The sequence below is a fragment of the Phoenix dactylifera genome, unplaced genomic scaffold (genome assembly GCF_009389715.1).
Source record: "Phoenix dactylifera cultivar Barhee BC4 unplaced genomic scaffold, palm_55x_up_171113_PBpolish2nd_filt_p 001428F, whole genome shotgun sequence".
In the NCBI taxonomy this organism is placed as follows: domain Eukaryota; kingdom Viridiplantae; phylum Streptophyta; class Magnoliopsida; order Arecales; family Arecaceae; genus Phoenix; species Phoenix dactylifera.
Window position 1 is genome coordinate 61,189 of NW_024068750.1, and position 22,487 is coordinate 83,675.

The window sequence follows — 22,487 nt, forward strand, 5'->3', positions numbered from 1 at the left end:
TCAATGAGCAGAGCCCAGGCTAGCCCGAGTCTTGTCACGTACTGCAGCTTTGCTCAGCTTACAGCCCTTGCAGGCTTGGCCTCTGAGTCTCTGACTTTGGCTTAAATTTTGACAAAAATATGAGTCATGCCTCAATGCGAACGTGTGTACTACCAAGCAATTCAAATACGAGGAGTTGAACGAATCCAATCCAAACTTTTCCAGTGCTTGCTTCCGGCCAACAATTTAATAGCGGGGACGGCACGTCACTGGTTCTTCACCGCCCAAGCCACGCGTCAATAAGGGGAACCGAGTGTTATCGCCATCAAAACCAAAACAAAAAAGGGGAAACGAGTGTGCAAGAAGATAAAAACGGACGGAAACGTGAAACGACATGGGAGCTTTTCCCTCGGTTTTTTATGTTTTCGGCTGGCGGTGCATCAGCCTTTTGGGTGGCCGCGTGGGCGACGCTGTTACTTTTCCTCTCGCCCGATCTCCTCACCACCCTACCGTCCTCCACTTCTCCCCCATTGTTTCGACCTTCTCTTCCTCCTCCTTCTCCACCGCCTCCGCCGCCGGAGTTCTCTGCCTCGTCGACGGCCTTGCTGTCGAGGACTTCAACCTCTCCACCGCCGATCTCGACGTGGACCCTGTTCCTCCTCCTTCGCCGGAAATCATCCCCAGAGTCAGTTGTCTTCCCTCCCTCCTCCTTTCTCTCGATTCGATCGGAAATACCAAGTAAAATGTTTAATTTTGGGTTGAATGCGGTAATATTTGTGCTCGAATTTAGCGTAAGAATTAGGTTTTATTCTTTAACGAATTAGGGTTTCTCGGTTGCTTTCCGCTTCTAAAAATTAGGGTTTATGTTTAGTATATTTATTCATTATCGATGCCGTCATCGTTTTCACTTCCGCCATTTCTCATAACATTTTTGTTCGCATGGAATGACAAAAAAAAGAAGCAGCCTTCGTGTTCTCCCTTATTATTATAACCAATTGGTTAAGCTCCCTCCAAACAGCAAGTCGAATAATAGTAGTAAGGGGCAGCCAACCTCCATGGCTTTTGTGTTTATTCTGGTACTTTACTGGGATGGAGCCACTTGGACTAGTAAACTAGCATAAACAGAGCCCCTTAACATCTTAATTCATATTTGAAAGCATTTAGAGTTGGCTTATTCGGGGACCCATGTGTGAAGATATCTACTTCTGTCAGTTTCAATTAGTTTTGTATGTTTCTGTTTCTCTCGCTTTCATAATATGTTAAACAACAAACACGCTATCACAATATAATAAATGTTTATGTTAAGGTGGCGGATTTGTAAACTAAAAACTTCTCTTACCTAACAACGTTCAAGAGTAAAAACTTTATTATCTACTACTTTGTAACTAATAAATTTATTTAGCACTAGATTGTTGTAGATGTTTAATTGCAAACCTTTCTTTTCATACATATAATAGACCATAATGTTTTACTTACTCAGCAATGATATTTTCATTGTAGCAAATAATAGAGTTGTTCATGTACTGTTCTTTAAATTTTTTATGATTTTATATCAAACATTTATATATAAATGCTCATTAATCTACGACTGACAAAAGAAAAGAATGAACTTTTAAAATATGAAAACTAATTGCGGGTATCATTTTTCGTAGATATAGAATGTTTATATGCTTTTAGACTGTACTTCGGGATGAGTTTATTTCTGCAAATGTTTACAATTCCAATAAATTAGGAGAAATGCTAATCTAATAAGAATCATTTACATTGTTCAGAATTACATTTGAAAAAAAAGAAGCGAGTTGGATAGTAAAGAAAATAAGATTTGATAGAACAACTCAGTCACTAGATTTAGACTAAACATATTTCACTGCATGATGCATAGAAGAAGTTGAATCATTTTTTGGTAAAAAATTCTAGAACAACATGACTTATTAAATCAGTATGGGGTAATGTATCAAATTGAAAAAAAAAAAAACAATATGGGTTGGCTATATGAATCTTTCTTCACTTAATTCCTCTCTTAGGTTCACTTCTCTGAAATGTCAAAAAAAAAAAAGTTCCAGTTACCATGTTGTATTGGGAAGAATGCCAAAAATCCTATTTATTCCCCTTTCTTGTATCTATTCAGCATGCATTTTACAGTTGGCATTCTCTTCTGATGTATGCTGCTATAATGCAGTGGTTTTCATAGCTTACCAAGCTCCCCTGGACATGATCAATTAGAGTAGAAAAATTCTCCATTAATGCATAGAACTTGGATTTGTGTTGCAAATCTCGTAGGAATATTTATTTAAATAGAAAAATAGATGATGCAGGATAGGTATAGGTTTAGCCTTAGCCATAATTCAATAACAAGCTTTTGAGATATGGCCACTCTTGGATAAATTATGATCCACGACCTAATTAAAGTCAACCCAGTGGGGTGTTTACATTTTCCAGCAAACAATTGTTATATGAGATGTCAAGTCATATCATGCTTTCAAATAGATCAACAGACCACAACATCACCTAGTTTCCTTTTTATTCCTAAAAATAATAGGTACCCAGTTAGATAAATCACCCTCTTATGAGATGCTAAGTATGTGCTTGAATAAGCTTCATAGATGATATCCCATTTTTCATACTTAATCTATGAAATAATAATTTATGTCCTACTAGAACGGGATAGTATCCTTGGTACCTTACCATTTCGATAGCTAACTGAGATTGGGGATACTTACTGGACACCAATCCATTAATGGGTTGGGATGTCTCTCCTATGGCAGTCCAAACTACTCGGGACTTGTCAGTTCCAGGGCTTCAATCAGTACCATGTGCAACCCAATTGAGTTGTTTGATTTTGAAATAAAAAAGAGAGAGTAATGAGCGGTCACGTTTTCTTTTTTCTTTTTGGCTTAGTTACGGGTTATTCAAGAACCATTTAAACATGGAAAAAAACAAAAATTATTTACCAAAACTTTATTAAAGATGAAATGCTGAAAAAATGAAAAATGAAAAAAGCAATACAGCATGATACTGGGATGTAGGACCATTTCATGAGGTGGGATAAAACCATCCTAGTATCATACCATTCCAGTATTTATGGCTTCATATTGGCATCCTAAGCCTTGCTATGAAATATAAGTACCTCAATCATAGCTAAGAGCAATATTTTTGCGGACTTTATCATATTGTTCATCATACATAATTTATGTAATTCAAACCCCTCCTAACTCCTTGGAGAACACAAAGAGAGCAATAAGGAGAAAGCTCACCAAAAAATGTTGTGTGCATGCCATGCGCTCGCCATCCAAGATGGAGGACAACAATTACTCTATAAACTAGAAGAAAAATCGAAACAATTCAACCGAAACAAGTATCCTTTTCTTAACACAAATTATCACAAACACAACAAGACTGCAATTAAATACAAGAATGCTAATCTAAGAAAATTTAAATCCCATTCCACATCCAAGAAAAGGACTGACCAACTAGAGTAGAATTCAAATAACCTAATTATTCTCTTTTCGTATAAAATCTAGCACTACCATGATAACAATAATAGGCTTCAGTCAGCGAAGAAAGATCCCAAAACCTTATTTTTATCTTAACTCAACCCCAACCTACCAAAACAAAACCCAAATGGCCCAATTGTCCTTTTTCCAACCAAAAATTACAGAACCATGGGTAAAGAATCGCTCACCCATAAACCTTACAAATAAAATGACACCTCCCAAGTAAAGATTAGAAGCCCAAAACTTCATCGCTACAAGACATGCGTGTATAACTCTTATCCCTCCAAAACCATATATTATGAAATTCATAAAACCATGCATAAATGATAGATGGTTTGATCGGAAGGAGAATTACTAATCTTTTTTTTTTCAAGAAAGAGAGAGAAAGAGATAATATACTTGATGGAAGAAGAGTGAGATTATGGGGTTTGGGGGAGGGAAGACAAGAAAGAAGAGGTAAAGAGAGCATGCGGGCTATTCATTTAAGAGTGACAAGGCTGTCTTTTTTCTTACTCTCAGAAGAAATGACTCTAAATCTAAAGAATGTTTACAACGAACCTAAACGACATTAGAATTCCATAGACACCAAACCTGCTATCGAGAAGGCTAACTTCAGCCATCAGAACACTCCAAATACTGGACTGCACAACAAATTATGTGCTGATGTTGCATTGTATAGGGCCCCTTGTCGAGGGTGAGAAAATGAGTATTTTCTTGCTTTGTTTCATCTTATTCGACTTGATTAATTTACCTAGGTTTATATAATTTCACCACTGAATGTTGGTGATTCTCATGCACTGCTCTATGCTAGTCAACTAGGTTGTAATGAGAAAATTAAGGGGTAAAAGTATCACTACTCTTTGGCTCTAGAAAGTGGACATGGTACATAATATTGTCCAGAGGAACATGCAAGGACTAGGAAGTGCGGAAACAGGTATGAGTTATGATACGACATGTTATGAATACACAAAATATGACAAATCTTGAAAAATATTGAAAAAATTGGCGAATCAGACCAAGCACCCACAAATATTCTGATGGTGAGGCATAAACCCTAGCTTTGATTCTAGGGACAAACTCTATATCCATATCTCTGACACCAAATGAGGTGAATTAAACATAAAAATCCATAATATTTGATGGCAAGGCATATGAAAAATCATCGATTAGGGACAAACCCTAGAATGGACTCCGTGGACAAAGTACTCACCTTGGGTGGAAAAAAGCAAGGATAGAAGCACAATGGCAGAGGAGCAAGGGGGAGAACTAGTGAGTACCGTTGTCCATTGAGGCTGATTGTTGCCGGTTTCCATGAGATCCGATTGAAGGGAGGAGCTTGGCGCCAAAGTGATGCAGCCCGAATACAATCAAGATCGTGGACCGAGGTGCCAAATGTTGGAACTTGTCGGAAAGATTGGCATCGAAGGAGATGCAGATGGGGGAGAGAGGGGGCATTGAGGGTTTCAAAGGTCAAGAGAAGTGTGGTAAGCATAATCCTTGAGAGAAAAGGGGAAAGATAAAGTGAGGCCAAAATGGGTGAAGGCCTACTCCCACAGTTAATTCTCACTTCAGTGACTTCGGCTCCCAAGGGATACATGGTCACTTTAGGACCAAAATAGCTTTAAAAGCTAGGAGTGGGAACCGAGGTGAAAGTCACTTTTGAAGTGGACATTTGCTGTCAAATGCTTCAATTGGACTTAGGACCCCATCAGAAAAGTGATTTGGTCACTTTCGCTCACAACCAAACATGCCCTTAGTGGAAGTATCCAATTTGGTCTCGAAGAGACTGATGTTCTCCTTTTGTGTCTCAAGACAAAGCTTTAAATTTCTAATAACATTAAGTTGTGTTCGATACATCTTTGTCATATATGTATTTTAGAAATCAGATGTGCATTTTGAATCATTTCTAAAGCGACTTAAATGTGCAAGCTTAAACCATATAAGGGACTGTTTGTATGGAAATTGACTTAATTATCTTATATGCATTTAGGAAGTGATAGAACTGGCATATCATTGAGACAGAGTACTTGAAAAGCAGGAGAAAGGTATAATAGTTCTCAGATGTAATCATAAAAAAATATTTCTACTGTATACAAGAAATAACTCTTATTTATGAATCCTTAATTTGACCTTATTTGGCATTAATGAGTTTCACATATCTATGCTTTAATTTTTTTCATCTCACTATTATCTTTATAATATCCCAGAACTTTTCCCAATGTATCACCTCACAATTCTTTATGCTTTACAACTGTTGTAACTAAAAGCAGCTTATTGGGTCATGTATTCCTTACAACTAGTATCTCTTTTTTTTTGTAACCCCTCCAGACAATTTTGTACCTTACGATAAAGCTCATGATGATGTATTGCTTAGAATGTTAGGGGAGTAAAGACAACTCGAACAAACAAAATGAATATGGATGCTTGTGATGCATAAGTGTGAAAATGAGCAGAATAGTGTAATATATAGGTGAGATTAGGAGGCATATATGTTTCAGGCTTGCACTAGTTAAAGACATAGTCATGGAAAATTAATTGAGGTTGTATGGGCATGTGCATCAGAATTTTGTAGCCCGATCACTTCCAAAAGTAGGTAGGGATTCTTCATAAAGAGATATGGGGCCATTTAAACCAAACCATTGGTATGAAAATACAAAATCCAATCTCTGACTCCCAGATAAAGAGGAAGGATTCGTATTGAGAAGTTGTTTAGTCGATCGTCCCATTCATTTGATAGGCGGCCATGGGCCGGCATGTGGGATCGAGAAGATAGGGCGTCTGGGTTCGAGATGGGAGATGCAACTGGCGATAGACTTTCTAATCTCAGATGCTTCGGGCAGTTCCTTACTCCCATCTGAGAGAGAGACAAAGGAAGCCTCTTCAATTTCCAAGGAACCTTTACAGGGTCTAGAAAAAGGAGAGGAAGGTGGCATGGATGGGAGTTGTGGGAGGGTTGGAAAAGCTTGCAGTAACACTGGAGATTTCGGTTAAATATTAATGGTTGGAGAATGAAAATTTGCAAATCTCACCTTGAATAACTGGGATAAGATTTAGTTATGATGATAGGTAAAGGAATGCATAGTTTAGAAAGTTTTTACCTTTATGCTTTTTAACCTGAATGTGTTCATAGCAATCATGTGTCCAAATTATTTTTCCTCTCATTTCACAAGTGCACCTAAACAAATATAAGCTCCATAAGGTGGGTACTGGATTTCTGTTTTCATTATCTTGGGCACTTCATTAATATAGTAGGCAATACGTTAAGCTGGTTTCAAGTATCCACATTTGGAGAACCTGCATACAATATTGAATTTAATATGAGGCATTGAGTTTTTAGACGTGGTTGGTCTCCTTGACAATCTGACGTTCACCCGGGTTACCTCACATTTGTTGTTGACATTAGAATATGTATATATAAGAACTTTGCTGCTTTATGGTCATAATGACCTTGAAATCCCTTGTCATTATTTAGTTTAATTCTTCTGTTATTTTCTCTACTTACTATAAGTATCAATCCCTAGGAATTACACTTGTTTTGGAGTTTCCCTTCACTATATTTAAAAAAAAATACTTTTTACTTGTTTTATTACTCTTACACAATGTTGCATCAACAAGGTAGCTGAAGTGACAATTTTTCAATGAACTTTCTGGGCAGATCCAAAGCCACAACCTGGATATCTCTGACGGATGTGGTGCTTCTCTTAACAGTTATAGAAAGAGCATAAAGTAACATTTAAATCTAGAAGTTAGTTCAATGAGCACAAACAAGCAGTCTGTCGGTCCTTTCTTTGATACCCTCAAGATGGAGAGAGTTAGAACAATCTTGACTCACACATACCCTTATCCACATGAGCATTCAAGACATGCTATGACTGCTGTAATAGTGGGATGCCTTTTCTTCATCTCATCCGACAACATGCATACTCTTATACAGAAATTGGACAAAAATATCAAATGGTGGTCCATGTATATCTGCTTGATCGGTTTCTTCTATTTCTTCTCTTCTCCATTTATTAGGAAGACTATTAAACCAAGTTATTCAAACTTCAGTCGTTGGTACGTATCATCTTCTCTTTTAGTATTTGAAAATTGCTTGTTTATTTTTTGATTAATGTTTTTGGAGTTATGTATGGATGACATGTTTGCTGGAATATATTCAACACTCTAAGAGAATAAAAAAAAGTAGTTTTTACTATTGGAAAACTGAAAAATCTTATTGGCCTTCTAAGTTGATTATTCTGCAGGTATGTTGCTTGGATTTTTGTAGCAGCTTCATATCATCTTCCAAGTTTTCTGTCAATGGGAGTGGATTTGAGGATGAATCTTTCTCTATTCATTACGATATATATTTCATCTGTCCTTTTTCTTACTGTTTTCCATGTCATATTTCTTGGCCTTTGGTATGTGGGCCTTGTTTCTCGTTTGGCGAAAAAGCGACCCGAAATCCTAACTATTATCCAAAATTGTGCTGTAAGTGCTTTACAAAAATTTTGATATGGCAACTGATTAATCTTCTATCATGATTTTTCTTCCTTTTTCATGCAAGCTTGACTGCTTGATATTGCTCTTTTGTGCTCATAATGCAGGTTATAAGTGTGGCATGCTGTGTATTTTATAGTCACTGTGGTAACCGTGCTATTGTAAGAGAGAAATCCTTTGATCGAAGACACTCAAATTGGTTTTCCTTCTCGTTTTGGAAGAAACAAGACAGAAACACTTGGATATCCAAGTTTCTCCGAATGCATGAATTTAAGGACCAGATCTGTTCATCTTGGTTCGCTCCAGTTGGTTCTGCTAGTGATTATCCCTTTTTTTCTAAATGGGTCATTTATGGAGAGGTATGGTATCAAATTCATGTTCATTTTCATTTTAATTTTCTAAACCTCACTTATTGGAGACCACTTGTTTCAGTGTTCTAACCATTTATTTTTCCAGTTAGCCTGTAGTGGATCATGCGGTGGTCTTTCGGATGAAATATCCCCCATATATTCATTGTGGGCAACTTTTATGGGCCTTTACATTGCAAATTATGTGGTCGAACGTTCAACTGGGTATGCATTAATTTTGAGTTTAAATCCTGGGTTGTGCTGAAGAGAATAATTTTGTTATTTATGCTTGGAAACACCTAAAAGAGTGGGAGCTTGTTGTTTTAGTAGGTAATGTCTAGGATGGTGACAATGTAGAAGGTTACCATCTTTTTCAAGGCGATCTCGTGTAAAGAACGTACAACTAACATTTATGCAACAATCCTTTTCCTTTATGCCAATAATAATTAGTTTCTTAAGATTTATTAGGCAAACTTTTCCTTAGCTATGTTCTCTTTATGTGTATCGTACAGATGGGCTCTTACACACCCTCTGTCAATATCAGAATGTGAGAAGTTAAAGAAACAAATGAAACCTGATTTCTTGGATATGGTTCCATGGTATTCAGGGTAGGTTGTTATCAAATATTTGATTTTTAGAATGAGATCAGGAGATCAAAATGGTGCTAACAGTTTTATGGTTTGACAGGACATCAACTGATTTATTTAAGACGGTGTTTGATCTCATGGTATCTGTCACTTTGTTTGTTGGGCGGTTTGACATGCGTATGATGCAGGTATTCATTTTTTTTTTCGAATGTCAGTGTGGATCTTGTGAGACTAATGCACCCTGTCAGTTCTCACTGGAAATTCTGCTTGTATGATATCTTAATCTATATTATTAATCATGCTGTATTGGGCTGTATTCTTGTAAGGGAACATGTATATCCATTCTGAAATTTATCGTTGATCTTTTTTTCTTCTGTTCGTGCTGGTTGAAATTTGGACTTTGTTTCTGAAGTTGTATTCTACTTCTGAAGTTGTATTCTACTTTTCGATTTGTTTGCACCTTTGTATCCAGAGTTTAGTTGATCAGTATGTGGTAATATTAAATGGAGCACCCCCCCCCCCCCCCCTTCCTTTTCCTTCTTTTCGATATAATTTTTATAGTTTTGTATGCTATGGCAATTTTGTTTTTCAAGTGTGAAGTCATGCTGCCTTGAATTTCTTCTGAATTGACTATTTAGTTAAATTTTCAATTCATTCTTTATTAACCAGGCTGCTATGAACAAGGTTCCAGATGAAGCTAAAAATGCTGATCTTTTCTATGATCATTTTTGCAAAAGAGACGATCTTTGGTTTGATTTCATTGCAGACACTGGTGATGGTGGAAACTCAACCTATGCAGTGGCTCGTCTATTGGCCCAACCTTCACTACAAATTAGATCTAATGGCTCCATGCATACCCTTCCACGTGGAGACCTCCTACTTATTGGAGGAGATCTCGCGTAAGATATCCCTATAATCTTGTGATTTTGTAGAACTTAAATTTGATATGTAGTCTTGGGAATTTATTTCTTTGTTTTCCCAGGTTAAGTTTGTCTTTTCTTAATGCAATCATGCTAATTATTTGTTGATTCATATATTAATAATATCTGAAGCTTTTAATTTTTGTTAATTTCCTTTTCTTGTTTTTTTTCTTCTATAGATTGTTGGTGTGATTGCATGAACACAAGAAGTTGGCCAAGGACAACTCCATTTGTTCTCCCTCTCTCTTTACTGGATTCTAGAAACTGAACTATAGTTGCCAACTAAAACAATCATGATGTATATTGGTAGTTTTGTACTCTATAAAGAGTCAGTGATTCCTGATGCGCCTATGATTGGCTCAAAAATTAGGAAAACAGCTCACCCATTTACAAGTATGCCATCACTTTAGCCACCTTTTATGCTTGATCCAAAAGAAATTTGTTAATGCCATCTATATCCTACCACTTGTTGAATGCAGTAGATGCCACATTTAGTCTATTAGAAAGGATAATAACTTAAGTTTATCTGAACTATTAGTTGGAAATATCTTTTAGTTAGTTCCATATATCCCCTCAGCTGGTCAGATCATCCACTGTTCTGATAGCTGCTCCATGATCGGTTATTATAACTAAATGGTAAAATTTAGTGATGTGCCACAAGTCCATGATAAAGAGAAAATCTTGACCCTCCATTGTGCATTGTCCTAATCGATCTGCCTGCCACTGTCCGATATGTTGGTCTCTGGGAGTCCAACAAGTGAGAGCAGGCTGACGCCGGAGTTTGTAGTCTCATTGAAGGATGGTGATGTGATGGGAAGTCAAAAAAGGGTCAGTGTTCTGTACATTGGTTTACAAGGGTAAAATGGTTGGACTGCTGAGATGGTCATAGATCCTAGGGAATACATGTAAGTTGGACGGGTTTACAGGGCCAGGGAAGTCATGCATGTCCTGATCTGTGCTGGGTCCTCCTGCCTGTGCTTGCTTGTATTTTACCATCAAATATGTTGATTTATGTCAAATAAAGGAAAAGGTACTTTGTTGCACCAGAAGAAATGATAAAAATAGTTTTCTTTCTGAAATAAGAGTTGTTTTTTTTGGAGGAGAATAAACAAAGGCTGCCAGGAAATCATGGCCCCCCGCCTGCCCCGCCGCAGCCAGTTTGTACTTTAAAGTAATGAATGTTTTAAGATGGGTGTAAGAAAAAAATTCTGACTTCTGTGTTCAGATGGCCTTCACCCTTTTCTTGCTGCTATAGGATTTTTTAATATATATTTTTTAAGTGGACTGTTAATGGAGTTAACGGCAAATGATGGACCTCCTTTCATACCTTCTACCATGCGAGACGGGCTTCATCCTTTTTTACATTGCTGATTTTTTTTTTTTTTTGAATTAATCTTTTATAACTTCTAAAGTCTGTGGATTTAATTAGCTAGTGCTTTCAAATAAATAAGTGCCTTATGTCTCTGTCAAATGGGATGGGCCACATACTAAATCAGGGGTGCTTGACCATGCAAGAATGATTCTATGAACCGTGTAGAACCTAAATAATAGTTTCTTTTTATTATTATGTACATGTATTTTGCTGCAGAGAAGAGTGGATTACTTGAACAATTGTTGGAAACATGATAATGTTGGTTTGTTCGTTGACTCAGGTCGACTGTCTATTCTACAAGCTAAACTATTTTTTTGAGATACATTTTCTGAAATTCTTAATAATTAATAAACTGCAGGGCATGTGCATGACTTCTTAGCAATCAACAAAAGAGGTATTAACTGAGGTGCTGGATTTGGGAATTTTGGAAGGTTCTAGTCATCTTTGACGGTTTCATCAGCATGCATTTCTTAATGTTTGTGCTTAGCTTTGAAATTACATATACTGAATGTTGTGTATGGTATGGGGCTGGGAAGATTCTATGAAAACTTTTTAGATAAGTCCATGCATGTAATTAATTTTTCAAAGGAGTTTCGGACTAACATTTTTCTGGATTCTATTACTACTTGTTCTAACACATTGATTATGGTGCATAATGTATATATATTTTTTCACTTTGATATGGATATTCATTGGTGGTGGAGGTTATACGGATAGATGCCCATCAACATTTAATTATTTAGTACATAGTAGAAGGAGCCAATTCCAGCAAGCCGAATTTCCTTAAAAACATGAAATCACGAGTATATTTCTATGTGACAACTGTTCTTTGCACAGGTACCCTAATCCTTCAGCATTTACATATGAAAGGCGTTTTTTCTGTCCGTTTGAATATGCTCTCCAGCCTCCAACCTGGTACAAAGCTGAACATATAGCAGTGAAAAAACCGGAGCTTCCATATGGTGTGTCGGAACTGGGGCATTATGATGGACCTCAGTGCTTCATCATTCCTGGCAACCATGGTTGGTGGTTACCATACAAAGTTGCTTCAAAGAATTATAGAAATAAATATTACGATACTTATTGACACAGTTATTATTTTTGATATAAGTTGTATTAATACTGGGTATTCGTTTTGTATATTTGAAGGATAAGGATATACCCTAATCTGTATCTTTCACAGACTGGTTCGATGGGCTTAACACATTATGAGGTACATATGTCATAAGAGCTGGTTGGGTGGGTGGTTTCTGCCTCAAAAGAAGAGTTACTTTGCTTTGCAACTTTCAAAAGGATGGTGGATATTTGGTCTTGATCAGGCTCTCCATGGTGACATTGATGTGTACCAGTTTAAATTTTTTTCAGAACTATGTCAATACAAGGTATATCTTGCTTTTCTTGTCCACTTCATCATGTTTTGCTGAGCTGATTATGCTTTTTTGTTTTGTTGGTACATTCTAACAAGAATTATAACATATAACAAGGTTTGTTATACGGATTCTTACCGCCATGTACGATGCGGTACTGTACCGTACGAGTACTGAACTAAAACTTGGTATGGGGGACATACTTAGTCTGCTAAACCAACCCTCATACCGGGCATATCAATACTTACAAGCATGCTATTGGTATGGGGTCCAATACCAATATGGCGAATTTTGTCATATATAATTTTTGTAGATCATGGCTAGTACACTAACATGGATTTTTCCTAAATATTCCAGAACATAAGAGATTTAGTGGGTGTCTGTTTCCTACTATCTTGAGCAAAAACATAAGTTTGAGTAATACAATCACTTTACAGGCAAAACAATGCCGGGCTTGTCCCATAGAACAGCCTAAACAGGGTGCTGCATTTAGGTCCCTGTTTTGCCTATCTAGGTAGACCATACGGTCCTCAATTTTTTAGCAAGACATTACAGTGTATGTCTCCACTTGAAAACATCAAAGAAAAAAATAGAAGTCCTTCATTAGTTTTTATAGCTCATAATATAGGCTGAAATGAGCTGCACGATTATGGTATCTATTCAAAATTATATATTTGCTGCACCCAAGGTCTGCTGAACCAGCCCGTACTGGCTGGTTCAGCACGTACCGTATCGGTACCAACCTCCATCGGTACGGTACAACCACATAAAATGGTTCAAGGCCGGAACCGCGCGGGGAAGAAGAAAGAAGAGAGAGGAGAAGAGGAAGAAAGAGGAGGAAGAAAGAGGAAGAAAGAAGAGGAAGAGGAGAAAGAAGAAGACGGTTCGACGTACCTCGGATCGACCCCCTCCCGAGCACTCCGACGCGCGCGCGGCTCTCCCAACGGTTCCTTCTTTGCTCGCGGGAGAAGGGGGGAAAGAGAGGAGAAGAGAGGAGGAGAGAGGGGAAGAAAGAAGAGGAGGAGAGGGCTCGGGAAGGAGGAAGAAGAAGGGAAGGAAAAAAAAGAAAAGAAAAAAAAATCTTTTCCTGCGTGCGGGGCAGCGCTCCCGTGCGCCCGCGAGCGGGGAATTGCTCGTCCCACGCGCAGGAAGCTCGATCCCACGCTCGCGTGCGGGGACTTGCGCAAGGCAGCGAGGCCGCGTGGGCCATTTAATGCCATAGAGGGGCATTTAATGCCACTATGTATAAATGCCACTCTATGGCTAAAACGCGTCCGTGCGCGCGTCGCTCTTTTTTTTTGGTTCTGGTTCGGCACCGGTTCCAATCAGTACCGAACCGATACCGGAGCCCACCGGTACACCAGTTCGGTCGGCTCGGCGGACGCTGGCTGCACCTTAAATTTGATATTTTAGAATAAAAATGTTTTGAGCTGGTGGAAGATAAATATCCAATCTTTGAAAAAAGCCAATGAATTCAATCTTTCAAAAATTACCTGGCAATGAAAACTGAATTTTACACTAGACAAGACTGCATTGAGAGATCATCAAAATGAGGAATAGAACTTGAAAACAAAATATGTCATGTTCATGATAAAGTAACCGGTTAAACATAGCAGTTTAGTGCTTGGTGTTCAACAATATGAATCCCAGTTATTCATTGAAAAAAGGTATGTCATCTTTTAGAGGCCTAAGAGATTTCTTGGTAGTCAAGAACATATCCTCAATAGTAATCTGAATAGGCAAGATGACTACTAAATATAAGCTTGGCTGCTTCAAATGTAACTACAGGGTGATGCGTGGATTGACAAATTTGATGGACAATCAGCAGTTGTCAAATATGTAAGAAATCCATGGGAGAATTGAAGTGTGGCATTGGAGAATAAAAAACTATTATATGGAATAAAAGTCAATTAATTAAAATGTAGCAGTCTTACCTATCAGCATTATTGTTCCCAGGCATATCTAGTTGAAGATAATCAATTCGGAATAAATTGTAGCTTTAATCTTGTGGAAAATTCTGAAAGCTAAGTCCTTTATGTCAAAAGCAAGTGTGAATTGAGAATAAGGGCATGGGAATCCTTGATAACTTGCAGAAGTTGAACTGCTCTTTTATGATAAGAAATCAAATAACTGCTTGTAGTTAATTAGAGTTTAAAATTCGTGTTCGGGAAACTATTAACAAGGCTACAATGAACTTTACTTGTCACTGGCAAAAAAGCAAGAAAAATGCATTTCAGGGATTTATCTTTAGATCAACCACCTCCATTGAACTTATTAAGGGAGCTCAAATCAGAATCTTCTTACAGGACTGTTTGGTTTACAGTTTACTAAAACAAATTAATACAAAACAAGAATGAGTTATGCTGAAACATTTGATTGGTTGCTTTCCACAAAATCTATTTTGTTAAAATTGATTGGTCATAGAACCTGAAAATGAGTTTTATGAGAAAAGGCCTCCCCATGTTTTTAGTAAAACCCGTTTTATGGAGATCATGTTTTATAATCATCTGTTGTAGAAAACACACATGCAACCAAACAGCTCCTAAGATTGTGGTGAACTTTTGCCAAAAATACTGATGCTTAGGTTGCTGAGGTTTTCCTGATCCTTGTTGAGACTATTAGATGTTAACATGGGTGTGAAATGGGACACAGGCTTTAAATACAATCCTGTAGATGAACTATTGAATCTCTGGTGGATGGCATCGATATCGTGTAATACTCAGATGAGGCTTTAGATATGCTACCAAGTTACTCATAAAATAGGAGCTAGGAAAAGCATGAAATGCATCAAGCCTCCAATGTAGGCCTAATAAATGAACTCATATATTGATTATGTGATCTTAGGGGCATGCACGCCACAATACAAGCATAAAAATAATTTGATGTGCACTTGATGTGTAGTAAAACACCATATAAAATAATTTGATGTGCATCTGCTGTGCTCGGAGACCTGTGGACTCTGCAGTTGGCCACCGACTTTAGCATGTTGGAGGAGGCGGGGTGTTTGGTCTATATCCCACATGGGGTTGACTAGAGACTCCTTGCTCGTGAGCCTCATTTATCTCTGCCGAACAGTCTGGGCTCAGTTTGTCTTCTATAGCACTCTTCCTATATTTCTCCTTTTCCTCCCCATGTTACTCTCTTTTTCTTTAGATCTTTTCTTTTCTTCCTTTCTTTGAGGGCTTCCCCTCTCCTTTTGTTATCATTTCATTATCTCAATGAAATGGTTGTGCAAGTTGTTGCACTGTTTTCTCAAAAAGAAAAAAAGCAACATGCATACACATATATAGTGTGTTATATATACACACAAATACATATAATACTTATTTATAGTACACCATCATTGCTTTTGTTATGCGTTTAGCATTGGCTAGGATGATAGAATAGTTTTCAGAAGCATGCATACTTGGGGGAGCAAGTATTGTCTAACTCATCTAGTTCATGTTCCAATCCTATTGATGAGTTTATTTAAGTGTTGGTTGACATCCTTGGACCAAGGATTAAAATCCCAGTACTGATATTCGGGTTGGTCTGGTACCATGTCAGTATGGTATTAGGATGCATACGGATACCATTAACAATAAGAATGAACAGAAAAAATAAAAGACAATGTCCTGGGATGCCAGACCATCCCAATTGAGAAGGAAAGAGGAGGAAATAGAAGGCCTAATGATAGGAGAAATAATTATATAGAAAAACAAGGCTTTATAGATAAGCAATTCAATTATCAGACAAATACAAAAATACAAAAAGGAATAACCTTATATTTGAATATTCTAAACACCTACGAATCATTTTTAAAAAAAAGGATAAACCAAATATACAGGGAAATCGGTAAAACTCTAATCTATGCCACATCTGAATCCTAATTACATTCATCTAGGACTTGTTTATGCGTGGATAAAGTTTGAATAAGGGATGAAGGCAATATATGACCATCAAACTCAGTGGCAGAAGTACTAAGTAAGATCAATGTTTAAAGTCTCAAAATTGGCATCCGTATTGGCACATCACCAATATGGTATAGACTGATGGGGTACTGTACCATTGGTAGGAATCCTTAATACATAATCTTACTCAGAAAAATCTAGAAAAACATTTTATGTATTTTTAACCTTGCTAGGAATGGTGACTCTAAGATGCACATGGGAAAAGTTATTATTATAATGTTTTGGTTGATGACATACCCTTTTTACTACCACTATTATGCAGAATATTGGTTTCTCGAGTCCAGATTATTTTGTAAGTTATGTAGTTTTTTTTATTAATTATGTTGATGTGTAAATGATAGTTATCTGAAAACTTATTGCATGGGATATTTATTTTTTGTATCTATGATTGAATGCTTTTTTCATCACCATTTCCCCTGTCATAGTTTGGTTTTTATGGTCAACTATTTCAATCTTAAAGATGACACAAATAACTACAGTCAAATCTGTTTATAGGACTGATTTGGTTGCAGTTTATTCTCTCTCTTGTAATATCTATTAAAAGTTTTCTTCTGATATGAGGAATGACATTTCATCAAAAATGATAATTCCAGACCTTACAAATATTGGAAAAACTTTGCAGGTTGGAGATAATGACTCTGTCATTGTCATGACACATGAACCAAATTGGCTTCTTGATTGGTACTGGAATAACAATACTGGGAAGAATGTTTCTCATTTAATACATGATTACCTGAAGGGAAGATGCAAGCTTCGCATGGCTGGGGATTTGCACCATTACATGCGCCATTCTTATGTTCCATCAGATAAACCTGCTTATGTACAACATTTACTTGTGAATGGTTGTGGTGGAGCATTTTTACATCCTACACATGTCTTCAGAAATTTCAATAAATTTTATGGAAATTCATATGAGAGCAAGGCAACTTATCCTTCTTACGATGATTCTAGTAGGGTAAGATGGATTGTTTTCCCATTCTTTTAGGCTTTAGCCTCATAAACACTAAGTAGGCTTGTTGACTGTATCCACGGTCTTTTGCTCATTTCAGCTAATTGATTATTGCTTCTTATAAATTTTGTTATATTTCCTTTTCTTTCTCAATGCTTTATCTCATCAATTTTCTGGAAAACTTTTTTACAGATTGCCTTGGGTAATATTTTGAAGTTCCGAAGGAAGAACTGGCAATTTGATTTTATAGGTGGAATCATATACTTCGTATTGGTGTTTTCTATGTTTCCACAGGTGATTTATATATATAAATATATGTATACATTTTTTAATTATTCTAGTCTTTTTCGCTGTTATGCATGACATTACTAAATTGTTCTTCCCAAAACTTTCACCATATATTCAAATGTCGTATATTAGGTGAACTTGGTTGACTGAATTTAACCTGGCTAAGAGATAATTAAAATGGCTGAAGATATCTGACAATTTTGTCTCATAAGATCACATATCTCACTCATAAGAAGCAAGGTTTTGTGACAATAATTGTTCTGATTGTGATGTGGTTCTATTAGATATCAGAATTGATATAGTTCTTTTTGATGACACATGGATACCATTTATGGCATCAATTTATAATGATTTGGAAGTTGCTTAGTGAAATGCTTCATTCAGGAAGAAGTTGACATAGCCCAAAAGCATGAGTCTGAGTTTTACATTCAGTATGTCCTCTTCTGCCAGGTAAATGGTACTGGTAGCTTCATAAAGCTCAAACATTCTTTATGCATTCAGGGGTAGCACTGTAAACTGATCCAAAGCTCATCTGTATGACTTGTTCATGGGTGTAAGAGGCCAAAAACAGCTTGTGCTGTGCAGGATGAATGGTTGCTGTAGTGGTCAAGCTGAAGGGTCTAACTCATGGGAATGCATAAGGATGCGTAGTTGAATGTACCAGGAAAGATTTGAGGACACAAGATAATAGCATCTTTAGTTATATTAAATGGCATCGTAAGACTAGTGTAATATGGCCGAAATAAATGTAGAGGACTCACAAATTGGGGCTGTAGTTAATCATTATCACTGATCAGGAAATATATTCACTTCCTTTCTTTTGAATGAATTTTTTTTTTTTTTTTAATGATATAGATCCATGTGCAGGTGTGCATATGATGCACCCTAGTTGGAGAATAGTTAAAATATAATTGTGCACAAATTTGATTGATGCATATTAGGAGAAACTAAGAGTTGGAAGTGGAAAAGGGGATATTTTGGAAGATAGATATGGTATTGTTAGAGTAGCGATGATAATATATATTCAATTAATTTGTATTTCCAGACCATGAATGAGAACACTAATAGGATACAACAGGTGCTCTAACCAACCATAGACTTCAATGGAAAGACTATGTGAGGTTTCTGTTTCTTATGTTATATACAAAGATTAATTCCCTCCGGTAACTAGAGGTAGCAATTTTATGACCTTCCTATCTCGCAATTGACCCACTTTAAGTGTGTTCAGGTTTGGCATAAATGGGTCCGGGTCATAAACGGGTTGACCTGACCTACGTCGTTTCTTAAATAGGTTGGATTTAAAGTCCTGATAACTCTTTAACCCATTTTGACTTGTTTTAATAGTTGGGCCAGGTCATGAAACATCCCGTTTAAGACTCATTTAATCTAAGTATGACCTACTTAACCTGCTTAACCTAATTCGACCCATTTATTAAACGGGTTTTGCAGGTTGGGTTGCTTACCCGTTTAATAAAAAAGTAGATTTGGGTTTCGATTTTTGACCAATTTAATAAATGGATCTAGTTTAGCACAAATATTTGACCCGAACCGCATCCGACCCAACCAATATCCAACCCGAGTTGATTGCCACCCCTGCCAATAACCCTTGAATCATAATCTAATGGCTTACTTGAACTCTAGTTGACTTTGAAGTGGATATTTAGCATTGAAATAAATCCAATGTTGCAGAATTGCTGAAGCCAAAACAAATTCTTAATCTCACATTTGTACCAAACCAATAGTTAGGATTCTCTTAAAGGGGTTTTATTATATTAAGTTATATTTTCATTCACATTAAATAGGTTTGATTTGTAGATCTTATATAAAACATGTTTTAGCATTTGGTTATCAAAATTTTCATTTTCTATATTTAGTTGTTTGCCTATAGTCCAAAACAAAGTCCGCCGTACCGGTACCGGTCGGCGCAACGGTGGTGGCCCGGACCGGTCCTGTACCGGTCCGAACCGGGCCTGTAACTATTCCGTACCGGTTCCATACCGTCCCGAACCGGGCCCGTACCGTTCCGAACCGGTCGCGTACCGGTTCTCTACCGATTCTCCAACAATAAACTACCGGTACCGAATTCCACGCTGATCCGGTACCAGTCCCAGATTGGGACCGGTACGGCAGACCATGGTCCAAAACAATATTAACAAGCCCCGCCCCCCCCCCCCCCCCCCCCCCCCCCCCCCCCCCGCCCCGCCGAGAAAAAAAATTCACACCTTTTCCTTTGTGAGAAAAACAATGAGATTGTCATTTGCCATTTCATGGTTTTTTGTTTGGGGATTATTCATGCCATTTCATGAGTAATGAAGTGACAGATAACCAAGAAAAGGACATCAAAATTTGGAAAAACAAGTATAGGAAATTGACCAAGCAAGCCTAGATCAATAAGTATAGAATAAATAGAACCAAAGCGAAAGGCTTCGAAAATAATAACACACCAACACAGACCCAACAGCCAAAAGGTATGATACAATTAAAACCAAGGTACTTGAACTGATTTTGAACCATGGTATCTAGTTGGTTCGGAGTTCGGAGCGGTTCAGGGTGGTTTCAAGCCTTGCACCCTTGTTTCATTTCTCTTTTTCCTTCTTTCCTTCCTTCCTTTTTCGTCTCCCTCCTTGCTTTCTATCATTTTTCTTCTTTCTTCCCTTGCTTCCTTTCTTTATTTTTCTTCTCTTTCTCCTTTCTTTCTTTCCTTTTCTTCTACTTCCCTTCCCTTCTTTCACTCATTTTCTTCTTTTTCCCTTCTTTCTTTCTTCCCTTTTTTCCCTTTCTTTCTTTTTCCCTTGCTGCTTCTTCCGGATGGATACTTTATATATGGAATAAATATTATTATATTATTCAAAAGGCTGCATTATCAAACATTAATTATACATGGAATCTCTACATGTTACGCCACGGGTTGCCGTGTCGGTACCAAGCACCGTACCAGTTGGCTCGGCCGGCACGAGTCGGTACGGGCTCACGCCGTGCCGAGCCTGTACCGACGCAAGCAGAGATGGCAAGGGAGAGCGAATGGGGAGAGAAGCGAACGAGAGAGAGAAGGGGAGAGAGGGAGGAAGAGAGGAGGCTGGCGGAGGCCGATGTCCGGGAAGGAGGCGGAGCCGACAGTCAGGTCCCTGTTTCATTGGAAACAAGGGTCCGATCGCTAAATAATTTTTGTGATTTTAAGTGAAGTCAGCAAATTGTTTGCCGACTTCACTTAAATATTGTGAAATTAAAAAATATATTTAAAAAAAATTACGTGAAGTCGACAATGAGTTTGTCGACTTCAACTTAAAATCTGCAGAAATAAAAGAGGCCCTCTCTGGGCCCTTGTCGAACGAAACAGGAGGACCGGAGGTAGAGCGCCCGCCTCCGTGTCTCCCCAACCTCCACCTCCTCCATGTGGAGGCTCGTAGGCCTCCGCAGGCCGGCCTCGAGCTGGCCTCTCTCTCTCCCTCTCCTCCGTCTTTTCTTCTTTTTTCTTCTCCTTCTCGTACCTTCAGTGACGACGTCTCGATTTGGTTTGCCGGAACTATCCCGGTCCGCTGCGGGTATAGCTCGGGACGCTCCGAACTGGACGGTTCGGACGATTCCACCGACCATGCATTACACTCTTTCAAGACAGTATTTGCAAGTAGCCTGAAGTCAGAAACCAACCTTCCGACATGGACATCTTCATCTAACTCCGTAGATTCGCAATTTACCAATCTACTATCCTCCCATATGACTCCTCTTTATCCAACCAGTATTTGTCCCTGCATGCCCCTTTCTCAACATACTTAATAACATTTAGATGAAAATGAATATATGTAATTTATTTTCTTGTTTGGAAAAGTTATTATTCATTATGCACCACTCACTCTTAAGGAAAGAGTCCATTATTGAACAGCCTTGAGAAAAAAAAGGCCACAAATAACTCTTAATAACAATTTTATGTAACTTACGTCACAAAAGCAAGATACAAGATTCAGGTTCAATAAGGAAAAATGACATCGAGGAACCACAAATCCTAGGAAAAATGACCCACCACACACATAGACCTACATCAAATTGCTTCATGATGAAAAGAAAACAAAGAGAAAATCAAAGAGAGTTGTTTAAATATGTTGATGATGGATCTAAGATAGCAGTTTAGTTCTGCCTTATACAGAAACAAAACCTCATGGTCGGACTTCAAATTGCTCATTTGCTTTACCAAAAAAAAAGACAATGAGCAACTATAGGCTTTTCTATGATATGTTTATGCACAGAAATTCAAACCTTCATAATGAAACCAAACTGCATATCTGTGATACCAAATTTGCTTAGCACTTCAAATTATTAAAGATTGCAACTATCAGCGGAATAATTCTTAGAATAACATATATATTTTGAATCACTTAATATGATTATAGGAAAATATCTATGAACAAATTTCCCTAACTATATAAATGTTTGCATAGCGTAGATTGAGCAAAAATTGAACAGTCTTATCATGTAAAAGCACGTTGTACATGCATAAACCTTAATTGGGTACTTTTTGAGTAGTAGCCAAGGCTATTAGTTGGGTACTTAAAAATGTACATTACAGTACTTTTAATCATTCATAAACCTTAAAATAACGATATGCTTCAATACCATACCATACCAGTCAGGTATTGGTACAGTACCCAATACCAAAACTGTGGACCTTGATTAAAACAACCAGAGCTTGTAAGAAAAGAAATTTGAAATGGGGCAAGTAAAAACAGATTGTGCAGAAACTGCATAACATAGGCTTTTTTT

General features: G+C 37.5%; 1 pseudogene; it reads left to right on the forward strand.

Moving 5' to 3' along the window:
- Positions 1 to 430: 430 nt before the first annotated feature.
- On the forward strand, positions 431 to 18,909 carry LOC120108608 (annotated as a pseudogene).
- Positions 18,910 to 22,487: the final 3,578 nt, after the last annotated feature.